The sequence below is a fragment of the Rhyacophila brunnea genome, unplaced genomic scaffold (assembly GCF_057557595.1).
Source record: "Rhyacophila brunnea isolate RB1 unplaced genomic scaffold, BYU_Rbru_1.0 scaffold_4, whole genome shotgun sequence".
Classification (NCBI taxonomy): domain Eukaryota; kingdom Metazoa; phylum Arthropoda; class Insecta; order Trichoptera; family Rhyacophilidae; genus Rhyacophila; species Rhyacophila brunnea.
In genome coordinates this window covers 47,346,750-47,352,749 of record NW_028233068.1, presented here as the reverse complement: position 1 = coordinate 47,352,749, position 6,000 = coordinate 47,346,750, and the positions used below count along the sequence as shown (strand labels likewise).

At 32.8% G+C, this 6,000-nt stretch overlaps 1 protein-coding gene across 5 annotated transcripts in view; it reads left to right on the top strand.

Moving 5' to 3' along the window:
• Positions 1-243: 243 nt before the first annotated feature.
• Magi (membrane associated guanylate kinase, WW and PDZ domain containing protein magi) overlaps positions 244-6,000 on the top strand; it is a 40,690-nt gene continuing 34,933 nt past the window's right edge. For all 5 annotated transcript variants that reach the window (XM_085953734.1, XM_085953733.1, XM_085953735.1 and 2 more), the window contains exon 1: positions 244-428. The gene's annotated coding sequence lies outside the window, so the exon portion shown is untranslated. The remainder of the gene's footprint in view (positions 429-6,000) is intronic.

Genomic DNA, 6,000 nt, shown 5'->3' with positions numbered 1-6,000 from the left:
AAATTTGATAATCTTATACCTAGTTTGTTTAAAAAATGCATAGGTAGAAAAATATTGCAACGGGAGAAGTATTAATTATGTCAACTTTACTACCTGTCCTGTTGTTTTTTGATGACAATTCCATACTTTATCAACAATGAAATGAGTTCATTATTCTTTATCGAGTAAGCAGAGTAGCCCAAAATGTCGTTGGATTTTTTAAATAATTTATTCGGTTTTGAAACGTAACCGTTCTGGCAACACAGTCTTCAGAGAATTGTGTACACGCAAGGTTTGCGGGATGTGTCAAGTTGTTCAATAACTTTGTAAACTAACAAAAACTATTGTTTGTGAAGTGAAAAATGTGTTTTAGTGCCATAATACGAGTTCTGCATCGTCCTCAACACAAACCTGCGACATTGTAGCGAATTTTTCGCTGTGAGGAATAAGTATGTCGTGTTAATTAATTTTGTAAACAATCTCTTACACTTGACTAATGGGAAACAGCTTTTGTGATAATGTTAAAATAGTTAACTCTTCGAGGCGCCCGTTCTGCTGCCCGAACTTTCGTCTGCATTCTTTTGCGTTAAAATAGTGTTTTATGAAATTGAATTATTTTTAGAAGAAAAGTTTGATTAATAGTGTCAACGAGTAAGTGTAAGTTGAAATGCTTTCATTCTGTAGGAGGGTGGATGCACCTGTTGCCTCATATCGTTTCCTGTCGTGTAGTATTAATGCACAAAAGCTATCTAGGACGGTCTATCTTCATTAGTTTTATTGAATTTTACAGTGTTAAACAAACAAACAGTAATGTGATTTCGAAACTGTCAAAAGTATGACGTTTAATTGCCATAAATGGAATTTTAAATTTCGAATGTTGTGAAAGTTTGCTGCATTTATTTGTGTGCCACAAAATGTGTTGTTTTTATTTTTAAAACAATTGAGTGGAAAATAATTTACAAACGAAGATTTTTTGTTTCACACATTTCAAGGAGTATACAGTATAAACACGTAAGTCAGTTGTATATTTAGCTCGGCGTTGATTGAATTCTTTATTGGCTTCTAAAGGAATTAACTTTTATAGGGTTTCTTTGGTGAGAGATAAGTGTAAACTACTAACATTTTAAGTTGTACGCCCGATCTCTGTTTTATCCGAGTTTCACTAAATTGTAATATAATATTTTATCACCGTTGTATAAGTAACTAGGTACTTACCTACGAAATTTTTTTCAAAATTACTCCCTATCCATTTTGTTAATAATTGGTAAACCATCGGTCATTCATGTTTCAATAGTTTGACGTAGGTATACAGTATACACAGTCCATTTGAGATATAAAAATATTTTTTTTTGATACGGACTCGTATGTTCGGGCTACTTTTTCAAGAATTTATTATTAGTTAGATCTACCTACCTAGTTATAGGTAGGTAACCGAGATTTTAAAAGCTATTTTTTTTTATCTATGAACGATCGCATATACCAGAGTTTAAAAAACAAATGCATTTACAAACATACCATGGTACCCGATCTGTCAAATTATAATTATTTATGTATTATTGTCAAAAGTTAACAAGAGGTATTACCGGATGCCTTGTTTATTTACGTTATGAATTAGGTACCTACCTATATTATGCATTATACAATGGCTTTTCAGTGACAAGACAATCATGTAATGATTCATCTCCTTTTGTAAGAATAAAAAAACCTTAGAACAAGTTCCAACAATTCATTTTGCAAAGACACCTATAAGATAGTCATCGTCATTTTCTACCTGACATCGTCTCGCGATCGCAGTCAGATGTTTGGAATTCCGATTAATTTGATTCCAACCGTCTCACGTGTTTGGCCACTGATCTATTCGTATTCAAATCCGTGCAGGAAAAAAACTTGATTCCAAATACCGTATTGAGGTTAAGTTTGTACCATTATTAAGAATATACGTAATTTTTTCAAAAGTCTATACCTATTCACTTACCTAATAAATAAGATAAGTATTATTTAGTTAGCGGTTTTGGTGTTTGTAATTGCGCGGCCTTGAAATTAAACGACGTTTACACTAAGAATTAATATTGCAACATATTGGAAATTTATTTTCTTTTGGATATGTACACAATACTATATTATTATTTTATTGTCAGCGTGATAATAATATGAAGGGTAATTTTGTAAGAAGCTATGTTTATTTTGGCAGTGACGTACCTAGACAAAATGCCGCCCCTGTCCAGTGCCAAAATGCCGCCCCAGATTTTTTTATCATCTGTGCACGTGTCATTTCTGGTCACGAAGGACGTCGAAGGGCAACGGAAGTAAGCTAGACATCGCGAAACCGACAAAAAAATTACAGTCCTGTTAAACCTTTTTGTTAATTAATACATTTTGTTTCCATCCAGTGAGCTGAATTTTTGACGGAAAGATATATTCGTTATTACTAAGTATAGGTGATGTATCTATAGTCTAAGGACTCTAAGGTATAGGTAGTTTTTTCTATATATATATACCTAATGATTCTCCTCGATTTGCCGTCCTTCGAGCAACTGCCGCCCCCAAGCGACGCTCAATCTGCCTACCCCCACGGGACGTCACTGTATTTTGGTTTCCTACCGATAAAATTTCACATATGTACCTACCTAACATTACTTATCTTCCTATAACTACGGTGACCATTTTATTTATTATCGTGTCCATAATGTTTTCTCGATCAAAAATAATGAACGTAAGTTTCTATCTGCGATTTAATGAGTGGGTTTTTAATGGTCTGATCAGCAAATCGGAAAGTTTCCATTCACAATCAAATTCGAGACCCTTTTTATAGCTTTTATCGGTCACCAATCAGATATAATCAATTATCTTAAAGAAATCCTTGTTGTATTGAAAGTGAAGCAAAAAAGGACATTCTAATTTTTAAACAAACTCTCAGGAGTAGGCACCAGTGGCGAATGGTGACTTTTGGAAAGACGTAGGCTGTGGAGTAACCACGCTTGTCAGATATATTTACGGGAAATAGGAAGATAACCCAATATTACTACTGATGAATAGGTACACTAAATCGATGAAATTTCAAAAGCTCAATTAGTTTGATATAATTAGTTTAAAAATAAGCAATTAGTTTGAATTATGTATTTTCCTAAACATTTATAAAAGTAACATACCTACGCTCTAAATATATTACCTATCATCTTTGAAAATATCCGTTGTGTATAATATGTTCCATAACAATTAATAATTTAACCCGTAAAACTAGACATTTTAAAATACTTATATATTTAAAACACAGACTTTGGTTAACTGATAAATAAAAATCGCGAGATAAATTATTTTATAATTTTAACAACAATCAATATTTATATGTGATTGAATCCCATAGAAATTATTTTTTAAATTATCTTATTAATAATTATTTTGAATAAATGTGCCCTAGCGATGTAAGCGCTAACTAAACAACTTATGATTTCGGAATAAAAAGCCAGACAGTTATCGGCGCCAAGAGACTGAAGTCATACAAAACAGATCTGGAAAAGGGTTCAAAGTAATTCATAATATAGTTGAATCCAGGCGGTGCTAGTATGGGTATATGATGATAAACCTTATTAAATAAAATAAAGCTTCTAAATTCTGACGATAGATGACTCTCAATTGGATGGATTTTTCAGTGTATTTATTTATTTTTTAAATTAAACTATTTACTTGAAGATCTATTTTTCTTAGAAGGTAGGCTTTAAATAATCGCCTACTATGGAGCCTTCGCCACTGCTTGCTCCAGTAATTTTTATAGGGAGACCAAAGATGGCTCTATATTATTTGAATTTAAATTGACATTCGTGACGTTTACGTGACGTGTAACATATTATAAACAGGAACATGTAAAATAACGAAATCAGTGAAATAATACATCAAATTACGCATGAGAAAACATATAAAATGGTATCTTCCTATGAGTATAATTAATTACCCACCTACACCGAATGAGCTATACTCATACATCATGTGAATGAGATTTGAAATTTTTCGCTGTGACAGACCATTTTTAAGAATTTATAAAACAGCGCCCACCTCTCCCAAACTCGCTGTCACGCAAGTGGAATATATCAATATCACAAACGATTTACCCTAAGTATCACAGTATTACCCTAAGGGGGTTTTCTTCTTGTCAATCAATAAGTATGCATTACCATTTTTTGATATTACTTACTATTACGAAAATATCGTACGCAATTGAAAAAATGGACAAACGTGGGTATTTTGTAAGATAAGTAAAGCCAACGCACAACGCACTGTAATCAATTAAATGATGCATGGTCACCGTACCAATAACATCATAGTTAGGTATTAACTTTAAAAGTGAGCAGTCGAGAACTGATTAATTTTTCATAATTCAGTAGGTAGTGACATATCCCAGCTTTTAGACGTACAGTAGTATAATTCAATGGTAACTTCTATTTGTTGGGTCGTTTTCATTTGTGGAGTTCGTCAATATTCTCGTTATTGTCCATGTTCGCTTACCAGGTGGAGCACATGGCGTTAGATGTTACAATACATCTCGTTGAATTCCCAATCCATGATTCTACAATGTTTCCCAACCGCCGGTCCAAAAACAGTTGTCGCCCATTTTATAAAGAAGAAAAATATTATCCATCTCTACGTTACAGACATATTAAATTATTGTTGGCATTTTCCATTACATATTGACGTGAGAATACCTTTTCGGCCAAGTCGACAATCTGATGTCAATACAGTGCTTCGTCTGCTCAACACAACACTGAAGCCACGATCATCAACTATTCTAGCAAAGATGTAGCACCAGAGTGTTTAAAAAATATTTACTGATCGGCTTATGATTATTTCAATTTAATAAACTATTTTTTTATTCAACGAATAAGACACAAGATTTGAGAATGTAACATTATATATATTGAATATACATAATTTGAAAACATCTCATGCATATATACCTATACACACGAGAAAAAATCATTTTGTAGAAAAAAATACGACACCCGACGGGACATGAACCTGTATCAATATAAATCGTTACTGTACACTTGTCCATGCCAATTGCAGTAACCCTCACTTTTCACCAAAGTGACATTTTGATGATAATGGACCTTTGCATACTCTTACACGAACTGGCCAAGTATCATACCTACATCACAAAAAATATTGCATCTCAAAATAATTCAAAACTATTTTTTAAGCCTTTTAACTTGACAACAAAAATTCCAGCCAAATGCTGTAACCCTCTCTAAACTTAAGCCACAGGGTACGTACCTACAGTGTAAGCCACTCAATTTGTAATAAAATAATATAGGTATATAAAATAATAGATACATATTATATAAAATAATAAGTAAATCTAATGCCTACAGTTTTTTTCACTTTCTGAACAATTTAATATTTGAGGGTTACGCTACTTGGCCTGTACAGTGACGAATTATAACGCAATTCGATAAGCATTTCATGTAACAGCTACTATTTAATAATTAACGAATTAATTAATTAATTCGTAATTAACGAAGATGTCCGTGGGTTAATTGGAAAAGCATGCTGGCGAGAATCCAGCAGATACAGGTTCATGTCCCGTTGGGTGTCGTATTTTTGCTACAAAATGATTTTTTCTAGTGTGTAGGTATATGCATGAGATGTTTTCAAATTGTGTATAGTATTTCAATTATTAACAATGGAATTCTCATAGTATATATTTTTATATTCGCAATCAGACCATTATGTCTGTCAGGTATATGATTTCAAAACTAACATACAAAATACTATGGAAATAATAGTATTTATTTCCGTGTTAGCGGTGCGCGTAATATGTATCCTATTATCAGTCCGCTTGTACAAAACGGTTGGGGAACGCTGGTCTACATCATACAGAAGGACTTAATTCTCAGTAATTCCATGCTACTTGCACACGAATGGACTGATACGAATCGTTATAGTTACACATAGACATTATGAAAAATATACAACGATTTTCAGCATATTCCATCATATTTCTCTAATCACGGAGAAGGGCTTATAATA